Below are 14,122 nucleotides of genomic sequence, written 5' to 3'. Positions count from 1 at the left end.
AGATATTCTGTGATTATTGCAATGATCTTTCATTCCTTTTATACCCTTTTACCCTGCTCTGAACTCATACGACGCCTTAGTTGATTGGACAATAATTTTAGTCAAAGGTGTTTTCCAGCAATATAAATGTATAATATTAGCATAAGTTACACGTACAAACCTTTTTCATCTGTTGACATTTGAATGATTTCAGGATCTTCTTTATCCATTTCGAAGTGTATTAAGCGTAAAATAAAATCCAAAGAGATTCTAATAGTTAAATTTTACTAATGTCTGCAGGCTACTCGATCATGATCGAATACATGCATTTATTTCACATTTCAAAAATTAATATTCCTGATAAATATTTGCAATCTCAATAGAACCAAATGAAGACCTAGAGTCCTTTCAAAAGATGTCGCTAATGTTCAGAAAATGAAGAGAAAGCCGTAAACACGTGGCACCCTTGGTCTAATTAAATATTCCAGGATTGTATCTTTGATCATTCACCAGCTGTTGAAAGAGTTGAAGGATTTACAACATAAATTGTCCGAAAAATACATTAAAATCACACAAAAGCTAGAGACCACTGATCGAAACAATCACAGTAATGATTGGTTCTCGGCATCACTGAAGTCGTTGAGGCGAGATTTCAAGGGCAGAGCTTAGCGACGCACAGGTAATAACTGTATAATGACATGCTCCTGTCAAGAAAAAAAGTCTTGTTAATTAGTCAGCTGTGCTTTACAACGCGTTCGTATATATACGTAACGATTGTCGGATTGTTCTCTTTTCTCTTCTCGTTAAATCAGCTCTCTCTCTCTCTCTCTCTCTCTCTCTCTCTCTCTCTCTCTCTCTCTCTCTCTCTCTCTCTCTCTCTCTCAGCAAAAAAGGGGAAGCAAAAACTTGGGACAGAGTAAATAAGTCTGCCCATTTACTGTTTACCATTATCTTTAGCGAAAAAAAACCTACGTGCATGGATCGTCATCCTTGCCGTGCGAAGATGCTCATTTATATATAGTGCATCATATACCGGTATATGTACAATGTCATGTACATGTATGTGACTTCACACGTGTTCATTAGTGCTTATAATACATACATGTAAATGTGTATACATGGTACAATTGACTGAACGTGGTCCTTCAAAACAACGAATAACAATAGGTAATCTGTATACGGTACGTTTTTCCATTTGTTTTTATATATCATATACAATATGACTACAATCAATATTTCATTCAACGCGATTATTAACAGAAGTTTTGATATATTCCATATATAGTCTCGTCATATGCCAGGTAAATATTTTTACATATATTAGAGTCATTTTGGCGTAGTAAATAACATGAACTATTGAGTTGCAAGGACGTGACATTTAATTGTTTGATACTTGAAGAATTTACACCTACATATATACATGTACATGCAGGCACTGATCGAGGATATTGCACTGGATAGGGCGAGAGAGCCCATTAGATGACGAAGGGTGACCCGGTCTAAGAATCGCCCCCCCCCCTTCCCCATGTTCTTCGTACTCGATGATAGACAGTGGAATTGCATCTGAATGAACTTGTTGGGAAGGGGGGGGGGGTGTGCGTGGAGGGGAAGGTTCTGAAGTAAAGACAATGTTTTAATAATTCAACAATAAATTTGAAGTACACAACTGTGACTCAGTTTACCACATTTAATTATATTTCGATAACCACTCTTTCTTTTCTGTAATATTGAAACATCAGTACAAAAGATTTTACATTCTCTCATCATTATCTCCATATACGGATGTTAATTAATACAGTGAAGTTGAGTTAAACCGCAAGTCACAGCCATGTATATGGTGAAATGTTCAATGTCAAATGTGTTCGTAACTTCAATCTTACGCCATTCGTAACGTCTACGTTTACGTCTACGAACTTTAGTAAATATGGGCACTGGTCTTTCATCTATGTATCACACTGATCGATATTACAATAATTTTCGCTTTTATGTCTGTCGTAAAAAAGATATAATTAAATACAGCAAAGAAAAAGTCTTTATACAAAGGTTAATCCAGAAGTTATGACGACGAATCGCACTTCTTATGGGCACTGTAAATATGATAATAGATATTGGAATTTGCATAATCATAATTTAAATTTGAATAATCAAGAAACGTTAGACATATGTGACATCACCTTCTTTAAAAAAAAAAAAGCTATTCCAAGTAAAATACGTAGTTGAAAATTTGAAAAAAAAGCTTCAAACTACACAATCTTTGAAACAGGTTTCCTATGCACTTTTTCCAACCTCATAACAAAATTATTTTCGTATAACAATGCAGTTGTTGCATAATAAAATCAGGCGAAGAGTTTGACAAACTTCATAGCATAAAATAGGATAGAGATCAGGGTGTCTCTAAGGAGTCTCGGGGGAGAATGTTTCAAACATACGATTTCCTTTAATTTTTTCCCAGTGAAAGGTCAACTTATGAGTAAACTATGTGCAAAATATAAAGTAAATTGACCGGATAGTTTATCTGTTTACTGCGCTCAAATTTTGGTCGTATGTCCGAATCATCCCCGACATTTTATATAAGATTATATAGGAAAAAGGGGTTTTTTTATTTTCAATTTCATGTGTAAAAAATTACAAACATACGATTTTCTTTTAATTTTCAGTGATGGAAGGTTAACGTATAAGTAAACTTTTTGCCAAATTAAAAAGAAATTGACCGAATAGTTTTTATGCTATCCGCCCTCATAATTTGGTCCTATAAATGTGTCTTGCCAGCCATTTTACATATAGAATTGTATAGAATAAAAGGATGTTTAGGAATCAAATTTAATTTTATTTGTAATAGATAAAATAATACCTTTCCACGCACACAGAACATGAAAAGATTGCGCATTTGTTTTTATTTTGCAAATTATATTTTCAATTTTAATTATTGACGCTGCAATAAAAATGCACGAAGTTTATTTTTGTCCATTGTTACGCCAAAGTCTCAACTGACGTCATCGTAAAACGTTGACTCCGACGTGGATAACGTCGATTTTGAAGAAGCGGCGAAATTATTAAAAAACTTCTGAACATTTTTCTAAGGATTCAATTCACTAAAAATAATTTTTATGATAAGTATTTTTTTTTTTTTTTTACATAAAAACGTTACATGATAACCTGTACATTTGAACATTTTAATTTGCATTTGCGTTTTACAACAGTAATGCGCAATACCCTGCGCAGAGGGCGCAAAATTTTAAACCCGCGACCGACCTTAAGGTGGTTCCAGTGTATGCACGGATCTAAAGGGGGGGGGGGGGGGGGTGTCGGGGCTCCGGGAGACTGGACCCCCTCCTTGAAAAGTTCAATTAAAAAAAAATATCACTATTTTAAGTAGTAGTAGTAGTGAAATTAGCGCATGCGTATTTTACTTGGAATAATTTTTTTTAAAAGACGAGGTATATGATTTGTCTGCACCGCTTGGTGTGTTATAGGACCGACGACTTCCAAAAATGAGCATTCAATCCTTATATTCATATTTTCATACTGTCAGATGTCTATTTTTATAGTATATTGTGATGATAATTTGTATAATATATTGTGTATCGTCGCTATAAAGCCATTATATACGCATTGAGTCAGGGATATGAAACATACATGTATGGAACAGCCAAATTAACATGCTATTTAGATCACTTCCGCGACATTACATATAGTGTCAGAAACTAAATGTCAAAAATTCTTTTTTATTGACGAATAGATATGATTTAACGATTATTTTCCACTTGTACATGTCAAATTGGTAATGTATTATTTAAGCACTGAATGTAAATATAGTACAATAACTTGAAAAAAGTTATGCAGAATTAAATACATGTATATAGTACATGTACCAATGCATGGTTTCTTTCTATACCAGTGGTACACATTTTTTATACATAGCTTACTTCGTGCACGTGTTAATTGTGTTTTTTTAGTGTAGTATACATGTACATCAACATATGCTTTGGTAAATAAATCATAAAAAATAACCCGGGAAGCCCTAAATGAATATTGGGTGGGGGTGGGGGTCCCATTCCCAAACACTTGTGAATTTTTGTACAACAATCGATTCTATTGATCGCAAAGGAAAAAAATAATCAAATAGATTAAAAGCATCATGACTTATTCTTTGTACAGGACTGAGTTATGAAACGTTTAAAATTCAGAAAGAACGTCGAAGACCTGCAACGACTATCCTAGGCCTTACCTCATGTTCTATACATATACTAGTAATATGACATCTTTTGAATTAATATATCTTGCTTTTTTGCATTGAAATTCTGATATCTAAATTTAAATATGTAAATACACGTATATTTCATTTAAAAACCCTTGTCCTCCTACGCCGCTTTTTATGATTTTATCGCAAACCCTAAGTGTTCAGGTGGAAAACTATGATGTTGCAGAGATCTAAACGACAATAAATATCATTTTTGTATTAAAGAACAACATTAAGTAAATGGGAACACTCGATGCTCCCTACCATCTCCAAAATTCTGTTTCATCCACTACCAGCATATTCAGACAAGCAATGTACATGGTTCACTGGTAGGTGGGTCTAGCAGAATATAGAATTACGCTACATGTAACATTTGGTGGTTCTTTCTGACTTAATGATACATACCCCAACATGCTGAACTAACAAAACATCTGATTGGTCAGGAGGCCGGGTGGTCAAGAAACTAGTGATCGGATCTACTTTAGATTTTGTAACATTTTTAGGTAACTATGAAATTTTTAAGCTATAAAGTATAATTAAAAAAAAATATCATGGCATTCATTTTAGCTTTGAAATTCAATGATTTTTTTTGCCTTTATACAGAGCTCTTTTTCATAAGGAGATAAATACAATATAAAAACGGCCACAACCGTCCAGTCCTTTTTAAGGTTGCTCACTACAACGTGAAATATTTTCTCAAATCAGCAGAAAATTTCTTGATTTTGATGGATATCATAATGAATAAGAAGTATTTAAAAAAATGTGGAATTTTGGATGAAAAATTACATTTTCAAAAATTTAATTCAGTTAACATGAACACAACCTCCAAATGGATTCGATCTCATGACCTGCGGATCAGAAACCCAATACTTTAACCACTGAGCTACGACGATATACAACCCGTCGAACGATATAAACAATTTAACAAAACATTTAAATCGCAATCTTGTGACGCAGTCTTTTAAAAAGTATAAGTGCAGGATAGTGAGGTACCTTAAAAGCCAAAACCCAAATAATGAATAATAATTATCGAACATTGAATTTCACTTAGATTGAATTCAATGTGTCAAAAATGTTCACTTCCGTTTTTTTTTTTGCGTCTATTCGTCAGGAACACAAGTTTATCATAATGCATCTAGCATTTTTCAAAGATGACCCTGCTTTATATCAACAGAAATGTTAATGCAATGCGATTCAGATTCAGCGGGATTCGCGGACGAGAAAATGTCAAAATTGGCATAAAAAACCATCCTGCACGATGCGCGATAAATACGAAATGGATATTATACATATATATGCAGTTGATAAATTCAAAGTATTTTTAAACAGAATATATATATTTTTTTGCATGCATTGATGTAATACTTTTGTAATGACTGCTCTCCCACAAAGAGAACACACACAAGCTGCATCCACTGCGGGTTTGAAATCTCGTCATCTTACGTGAGAACGAGATCTTAATCTGTATATTTGTATCCCATGAGTCCCCGGACGTGTCTTTCCCCGTGTTACCTTACACCTGATGGTCTTTCATGTTTTTCTCAGAACTGAAACTGAGTCTTGCACATCTGTTTTTGTAATAATGAGATGTTTATAAACGTTTTCCTTCATTGCGAGATTTCAATCTAATCTGTGTCGGTGAGTTAATGATACATTTGTGAATTAGTATCGATACGATGATAAAAAAAAAACCCACACAAAAGATCTGAGAGAAAACACACACCGATGGCAGGCGACTGTCAGAGAAAGAGAAGATCCGTCTGTATCAGACGATGAACTGACGCGCAAAACACAGTCATTTTATCTATTGTTCATTGTTGTGTGTTGTTTGATTGTCGTTTCCGTTTTAACAGATGTATTATGTTTGAAAGTAAAACATTTATTTTTCTTTTGATTCAGAACACCGAAAATAAAATTTTCTTTAGTCAAGCAAGAGTTGTCTTTCTTTGTACAGTACAGTGATTTTTTTTTTTACTAATCACTTCCGGAAGTCGTCCCGGTAATGCTCACTTATCTCCCTTCTTAAGTAAGGTGGTAAGATTTTCATTCAGACTCCGATAAGACAGCGCGATCTTCACGAAGGCATTAATGTATCTTTTCACATATCTACAAGTTTCTAAAACAACTATCAAACGGCGGGAATTAAGATAAATGCGCCGAGAGTGCGATACTGCGATATTTTCGATAAACATTAGATACGGATCTATGATGGCGGAGATTCTTTGCTCGGCGTGCGGCACTGCGCCCCGCGCATTAATTAGCGGAGTTTTTGTATCACAGCTGTGTCCGTCAATCTAAGTCTAAATCAATCTTTATATATACAATATAAATTCTGCTCAAGTTTCTGAATAAGCGCAGTCTATACTCGAAATGAATTTATATTCCAGTTCATTTTCCATAAGATATTACATAGATTTACCAAAGTACGTGTAGGCACTTGCTGGTTTTTCTAGTGCAGATAGAAAAAAATGCAATTTTTATATTTTTGGTGGCTTCTAGTTTGTCTATAGCTTTGATAATAAAAAGGAGAACATCCTCCTTGATATCTAATGGAAACTGTAATTACACTTTAGTCGCGACATGCCCGTTGTATCGTTAACTTGATTCTTCGGTAGCATTTTGAGAACAGTTAGCTAGCCATAATCTGCAGCTTGAAATCCACTTGCCTGACTAATATACTCACTCTAGTGATAATACAACTGTTTTATCGCATTGTTGACAAGAGGCATTATAACATGCGCTTGAATATAGAGAGGTTTCGGATAAAAATTATCAATTTTGTATCTTATGTGTCTTAGTTTATTTCCCCTTTATCTTTCTCTCGAATTACCTCTGTTCTCTCTAATCTCAAAATTGACGATAAACCCAGCTTATTATACAGAACTTCAGTCTACCTACACCATTTGCACCCAATGTTTACTTCAATGAATTATATTTAATGTGTTTTAATGTAAAATTCGCTTGGTTTTCATTAGGAAATGTCTCTTTCTTTCGGATCAGTACGCATGAGCTGCAAGATGTAAGTATTTCTTTCCTTACCACAATGTGAACAGTATTCAGGCGATGTATTTTAGGGTTTTTCAAACATTCAGACTATTGCATGATACATGTAGCTGTATTTGTTCACCACAGTATTTGCATGTTGGATATTTTTCAAGGTATTGCAAGTTTTTATTCGGCTATAGATTTAATGCAACACAAGATCGCATTTTCTATCAGTCTTTATGTAGGTTTTTTTTTCTATTTTAATTTTTAAAAATAAATTCCCTTTTCATACAAACCTATTAGTATTGTCATTTTTTTTGGTTAAGAGTATTTGAAATTCGTAAATTGCATTCAAAACTTATGAACCACATTGGTAGGGTCCTGTCAAAGTCGGGTGAATCCGGTCTATGCCGAAATGAAGATAAACAAGAAAAGAAAAAAAAACCCCAACATTGTTACTTATAGGCTTCTTATCTAGGTGTCAACCCCGTAAAAACAGCGTGTTCTGCCTCATAAACAAGACTTGCCACTTCGAACACTCCTTCTTTCCATACAGCTTCATTATGAATTGTGTAAGTTTCCTTGCACCATAGGTTTTCGTAGGTAATTTTCAATTTGTCCATGGTCGCTAGATAGATTAGTGGAGTCAGACGCAATAAAATACAGTGCTATTAAATGCAAGCGCGTGCCGAAAATTGCTTTCCAGTCACTTCGTTATGTATGAAAATTCGTATTAGCATATTTATAGCTTTTGATATTAGGGAAAGCTTGGGGTACTGTGCGTGTGTTGTGAGGTAAACATGTAGGTATATTGTGGCCTCTGGTCTTTCTTATTTTGTATACATGCATTGATATCGTAAGATTGAGTTAATTTTCTAACCTTAAAGTTTCTTATCAAATTTGACTACCGTATGTCCATGAGAAATTGTTGATATAAATTTTCCTTTTTTGGAACTTGAAAGAGGGACACAGTTTTTTCCTATTTAAAAAAAAACCTAGTCAAGAACTGCGACAAAAACAAGTTTATTTGGTCTCCTATAACTGTACGGGTAGTACCATCGGGAATTAATTTTCAACCTTCTCTTATTAAATAAAATATGATCCATTATTATTTATCGAGAAATTTGTATTGTTAAGTAATAAAATGGATTAATAAAATTGTGAAATTCAATAAACTTATAAGGTTTAGATTTTAATTTTTTTTGTTAATTTATTCATGCCCAAGGCGAGAAATTAATTGTTATATTTCGTTGATTTCTTGAATAGATATATTGTATTTTTTGATAGATAAAAATTTCACATATTTGTACCTAACAGTCAGTTTATCCTGTAAGATAATATGGAAATAAAATTCAAGATGAATTTCACAATTAATGAAGCAATAATCTTTTATAAAACATGTAATGTATATAAAAAAAAACAACTGGGATTGAGTGACATAATTCATTAGAACACTTGTGGTTTTTCATATTTGCTATCGTTTCAATTATTGACGAGAAGTTATGCAGTGTTCATTGAAATGTAAACACTGATAAACTCTCGAAAGTCAGCTGACAATGGTCAATGTTGCAGATAAAACCAGAATAAGGGTACATGTACTAACACGATAAAACCGATTTATCTTCTACGCGAATATTCGTACCTACAGCTTTCGTAAACATAATTCAAACAAGTTCATTCCTAAAAATACAACTGACATCTGGCAAATATTAAAAACATTGCACGTTGCTCATTTCGGACAAAAATCTTAGTCACTTTCCATACGTAATTCAGTGTACATACGAGAAAAAAAATAAAAAAAAATATATATACTCCTTTATAGAGACATAAAACGTTTTTAAGTCTTTGACTTATATACAATGATTCGACTGGCCGCCATTTTCCCAGTTTACCGTGAACTTAGCCGGAAGTGTCTAAAGTTTACAAATACGCTTGTTTTAAATACTAATGCGTATATTTTCATGAACGAATACCTTCTTTATTATCATTCATTAATAATAAAGTAATATATATCCGAGATAAAAAGAACATAATAACTGAAATTGCAGACCTTGTTGATTTCATGATACATGTATATATTTTGCATTTTTTTTTATTTCGATAAAGATAGGTAAGAAATATACGGTTTTTTATGTTTTGTTTTATTGATATTTTGATGGGAAACGCATATGACTCAAATATACATAATTAATTGTAAAACACAGAAAATCTTGAAAAGCCCATGTGCACATGTTAGTAGATACTTGTTCAAATACATCGATTTATTGTATTGTGATATAATCACAAGATACATGTGCAGACTTGTAGAATATGGTATGATAAGTGTATGAGTGAGCGAGTTTTGACAGGTAAATTAAAGTATGTCTTTACAAAATATACCAAATTGTCATATATTGTCAATTGTTATGTACATGTAGTCTATATCCCAAATAGAAGTCACAAAATTATTGTTTTTGAGCATCTTTGATAACACTAAAATCAACTGATTGAAATTATTCTTTTAAATCAAGTACTCACCGAAGCATTTATATGTTTTATAAGTCTGAACAATTTTTTACTTAACATTTTCCTTGGTATAGACACACATCAGTTTTCTTGTTTTCTGGTGTTTTCCTGTGTTGACTTTGAGTACGCGTGCACTGATTCGCTTCCAAGGCAAATATACATATACGGAGTACACTATATGAAGAAATAATTAAATTTAAACAGTATTTTATTGTGAAAAACATAAACTAATTGAACAGCAGGCACTACCCATATAATCTCAGTTAAAATAAGAGTTCAAATATAGAACCATTTTAACAAAGGCTTGGACTTTGGGTTGTTGTGTCAAACGGCAAAGCCGGTTGCCTGTCTATTTCATTGTTGGCCACTCAGTCATAGCTCAACAGAAATCAACAGATTTGTCTGGTTATTTAGTTAAGACCAGGCAATCTGTGTATATTTCACTTGAAACTAGCGTCATTTTTAACTTGTTTTGACGCAAGAAAAAGATAGTTACGTCCTACCGAAAGTCCAAGGTCTTGTTATCATGGTTCTAACTTATATCCAACTTTACTGAAAAGAAAGTTTTCTGTCACTTTCTTTTATTTAACTTTCAGCTATCTATTTTATTTTTTATGTATTCATGCCACGACGTACATGTATATATAAAAAAAAATTGATAAGATTTTATAAAATTTCTAAGATATGCAAAAATAATTTTACAAATAAGATTCGTGTGATTTCGTAAATCTAAAAATGTTTATAGATATTCAATCTGATTTTTTGCGGTTGAAATGTTAGAAACCCCAATCCCCCCACCCACCCCCTCCCCTTCACTTACACACCCCTAAAAGCATATTGAAAATTGTACTGGTCAATTTTAATTACAATTAGACTTGTATATCCGCTCTTCTACAATACGCTGTATAGCAGATATAATTAAACAATCTTAATTAGAAGGTTGCACTGTTATGATTATTTATGTCTGTGCGTATCAATCAATTGAATTTAATATACATATTTTGAAATCACTAAGTGAAAAAATATTTGACTATCTATCTGTAAAAGATAAAATTTTAAAATTCTACATAGGTACATGTATATAAATATTTACATTTGTAGATAAAATTGAAATCAAAATACTTCTATCCTCTTCTCTTTCATAAAATGGAGATTAAAAATATTTAACATGTACAATACGGAAACTTGCTTTATCAAACCAAACTTGTTTTATACCATTGAAAAGAGAAAATGATTTTTTATTAATAAAACGTTATATTAAATAATTTTTAATTTGGATTAAATTGAATTAAGTAAAATATTTAAATGCCGGTAACTATTGGAAAGAGAAAAATTCTATAGTATTACATATTTAGCTAACTTCTGAGGGCAATAACCCTCATAACTTGGCAATTATCTCGATGATTTTTGAGAATCTGTTTCTTACAGGTGCTTTGTGTGGGGTAGCTGATCTCTCCTTTCCATAAGTTTTTTTTCCCTAGCGTGCATGTTATATTCTCAGAACTTTTCTCAGGAACGCTAACTAAACGTGTCATTATTTAATTGGGAACCGTTTTCACAACCCATGTAAAAATTAGTTTTCTTGATCCTTGGAAAGTGAAAACATGTGCCGGTGCGACCAAATACACGAAGTTGGGGAAGATTACCCATTAATTAAAATTTCATCTGTCTAAGTTTATAAACCGTCATATTATAGTTAAACATGCCAGCGACCTGTGTTTCCCTGGGGAAAGGTTTCATGGGCTTCAGGACAAATTAGAGCTCGCGTTAATAAAGTAGCCCTGACGTTTAATTGTCGTTTCAGTTACAGGACGGTCGATGATGCAGATTTCATTTGTAGTTTTATTTTCGTTTATAATGAACTTTCATGGTTTATGGGTGACACTTATATACAGAGTAGTGGCAAGGGTAAAATGAGGGGGCAACGAAAGAACGAGAAATCGGGGGATCAACACACAAAGTTTACAATTTACCACATTCCTCCTAATTTGCCCCCATAACAACTATCCAATTATACTGTGTGTAAAAGACTCGGAGTCCGATTTTATTGCATCGATGCTGTTGAACGTCTTTAATGGAGCATTTCTGTTAGTGCCACATGGAACCACTGATATTTTGACTCAGTAATAAAAGTCACCTTTATTTAACACTCAAAAAAGAAAACTTTGAGCAAAACAAAAATTCAAACGGCTTTGGAAAGAATTTTATATCTATCTAAAGACAAATAAAAATATTGGTAAAATTAGATTAGGAGCCGTTTGTTCTATTCCGTAAAGGTATTTTCCAAAGTTCTTTTTCCCCTTTGTTGTAAATTCTCCGTAACACTGAGACGAGGACCCCCTGGAAAGAAGATGCGTCAATTATGTCTAGAGTTGATTAGCTATTTGGTAGTTTATTTTGGCGTTCACGCCTCAAACGCCCTGCGCTGCATGACGTCGCCAAAACGCTGCACGGATAGCAATTGTTACAAAGAGGATTGACTTGCCGTGTCCAAATATTTTTATAACGATATCAAGGGATATGGAGATCAATGGCGCTCATATATCAATGATGTTGACATTCATCTCTCTCTCTCTCTCTCTCTCTCTCTCTCTCTCTCTCTCTCTCTCTCTCTCTCCTTATTCTGATCGTGTTTCAAGCGGTACGAGGATGCTACCAAAATTCTTATCTATGAAAATTCATAGTCAACCGAGTATTCGCATCTGTTGAAAGATGAAATACCTAAAGAAAGAAGACTAGTGTATACATGTAAACAAAGACTTGAGGTATGGATTTCCTATTGGTGCCTCTTACGTGACGCTTCAATAGAAGTGACGTAACCTTCCAATTAGTTGCGTTATCTTTTCCAGAATTACTGTACACTTATTTCCCGCCGTCTTTTAATAGACGAAAGGCTCTTGCTCGAAATTCCCCATCTCCCTCGATACTCCTGAAATTGACAATGCGCTTCGTTCGGAAATCGTAACGTTGGTCGCTGCTCGAAAACACGTCTTTGAGCTCCTCTGTCCCAGCGGACTCGTTTGGGCGCGCACCTGGTTGACGTCAGCTCGTATGGATACTAGCAGGTGCTTGCTACATTTTATCTTGTCACACTCAATTACGTGCATGTTAAACGTTTCAGTTTCATGTAGAGGGCATGACATGCTTTCCAAGTTGCTGCGTTTTTGAAAGGCTTGAAATTCAGTTATTTCAAGTATTTGGGTCTGAGGTACTCGTTAAACATAAAAATACTACAAAATTTACTGGGATTTTATAGAGCGGGAATTTTGGTGGCATTTAAACAAAAATTAAAAATCTTGGCATTTGAATATATATACCGGTATATATATTTTTTAAACGCAGATGTGGTTGGATAATTTTTTTTCAACTTTAAAAGGAAAATTAACTGCTAGTTTATAAGGAATATAATAATACTCATCTTCTGACCATTAGCATTACTTTTCCATCATCAAACGGACGCTAGTGATCGTGTTGATAAAATTTTAAATTAGAAGAAAAGGAACATTTCCAATTTTAGATTAATCAGTTATCTATGCTAAATAATTGTTCATTACAGCCAGTTTATTGTATTTGCATAATATAAAATATCGTAATAAATTTTCCAAAGCAGTTTTATCATTGAATATTTTGACATTAAGTCGTAGTGTTGCACTTCCCTGCAAATTTAATTTTTTTATATACAAACTCACCAAACTGGACGATGATGCCAAAGAAAAACATATGGAAAATTATATCAATGTTTTGCTTTTTAAAATTCTACATGTGTTACTTAAAATTTATTGAGTGTTTCAGAATTTTAACGTTTCAAAATGATGGTACTTTTTATTTTCATGAACATAATACCTGTAATGATTACGTATTCAAATTCATGTGGACAACCCTAAAGTATATATATGAATTAAAATATTAATGACTAAAATATAAAACTATTATCGATATATCTGATGACTTTTTTCTTACTAATAAAAGTTAAGCCGGCACCAATTCTATCAAGTTTTCATATTGTCAAATTTTGCATTTTATTCAGAATTTACTATATGACAATGTCATTCAACAGATGCACGTTTGTTAACTATAGTACAGGTAGAAAATATCTTAAATTTTACCAAATTTTAAAAAATATTGAAGTCATCAAAAATATGTAATGTCAAGATTGTTTGGTATTTTTCTATTATCTTGTTAATTATTGATCCGTTCTTCATTCTGTTGGCGGGTAATGAAGCGTGTCTTGAGTTGGATGTGACGTTTCGTCCCCTCTAATGAACACCCTAACGTTAATGACGAAATCCTCAGTTAATTCTTATCACAACTTTTCACTTGAAGCATTGCTAATTAAGATAAAAATTATTTTCTCCCCGATAAACAGACCATGGCACTTTCACACTCATACATCTGCTATTGAGCAAATACGCG

This window comes from Magallana gigas, chromosome 5 (genome assembly GCF_963853765.1).
Source record: "Magallana gigas chromosome 5, xbMagGiga1.1, whole genome shotgun sequence".
NCBI lineage: Eukaryota > Metazoa > Mollusca > Bivalvia > Ostreida > Ostreidae > Magallana > Magallana gigas.
This window is presented reverse-complemented; position numbering follows the sequence as displayed.